Here is a 1,387-nt window from a genome sequence, read left to right on the forward strand (position 1 = left end):
CAAGCTCCTGTCTCCTCCCCCCAAGAGTTGGAGTGAGGAGGTGGCATCTCCCACCCCCAGAGCTGTCACCTGTGGGTGCTACCAGGAGTCCTTCTGTCCTCCCAGAGTGTCCCCGTGTCCCCTCCCCACGTCCCTCAAGGATGTCCCCCTGTCCCCCAAGAGTGTCCCCTGCCCGTGTCCTCCTGTCCCCTAAGGATGTCCCCATGTCCCCAAGGTTGTCCCCACGTCCCCCCAGAGTGTCCCCTGCCTGTGTCCCTCAGGGATGTCCTCCAAGAGTGTACCCATGTCCCCCAAAGATGTCCCCATGTCCCCATGTCCTTCAGGGATGTCCCCCAAGAGTGTCCCCATGTCTCTTCAGCAATGTCCCCACATCCTTCAAGGTTGTCCCCATGTTCTCCTGTCCCCCAAGGGTGTCCCCATCCCCCCTGCCCATGTCCCCATGTCCCCCAAGGACGTCCCCATGTCCCCCAAGGATGTCCCCATGTCCGTCTAGCAATGTCCCCATGTCCTTCAGGAGTGTCCCCATCTCCTGTGCCCATATCCCTATGTCCTTCAGGGATGTCCCTATGTCCCCCAAGGATGTCCCCATGTCCCTCTAGCAATGTCCCCACATCCTTCAAGGTTGTCCCCATGTTCCTCTGTCCCCCAGGAGTGTCCCCATCTCCCCTGCCCATGTCCCCATGTCCTTCAGGGCTGTCCCCATGTCCCCCAAGGATGTCCCTTTGTCCCTCTAGCAATGTCTCCACGTCCTTCAAGGTTGTCCCCACGTCCCCCCCGAGTGTCCTCTGCCCGTGTCCCTCAGGGATGTCCCCCAAGAGTGTCCCCATGTTCCTTTAGCGATGTCCCCATATCCTTTGAGGTTGTCCCCATGTTCCCCAAGGGTGTCCCCATCTCCCCTGCTCATGTCCCCATGTCCCCCAAGGATGTCCCCATGTCCGTCTAGCAATGTCCCCATGTCCTTCAGGAGTGTCCCCATCTCCTGTGCCCATATCCCTATGTCCTTCAGGGATGTCCCCATGTCCCCCAAGGATGTCCCCACATCCTTCAAGGTTGTCCCCATGTTCCTCTGTCCCCCAGGAGTGTCCCCATCTCCCCTGCCCATGTCCCCATGTCCTTCAGGGCTGTCCCCATGTCCCCCAAGGATGTCCCCATGTCCTTCAGGGCTGTCCCCATGTCCCCCAAGGATGTCCCCGTGTCCCCCAGGGGTGTCCCCATGTCCCTCTGGCAACGTCCCCACGTCCCCAAGGTTGTCCCCCTGTCCCCCCAGAGTGTCCCCTCCCCATGTCCCCGTGTCCCTCAGGGATGTCCCCCGAGAGCGTCCCCCTGTCCCTCAGGGCCATCCCTGTCCCCCAGCTCTGCCACCGCTGTCCCCCCCCGTGGTGTCCCC

The sequence above is a fragment of the Calidris pugnax genome, unplaced genomic scaffold, assembly GCF_001431845.1.
Source record: "Calidris pugnax isolate Ruff unplaced genomic scaffold, ASM143184v1 scaffold2560, whole genome shotgun sequence".
NCBI lineage: Eukaryota > Metazoa > Chordata > Aves > Charadriiformes > Scolopacidae > Calidris > Calidris pugnax.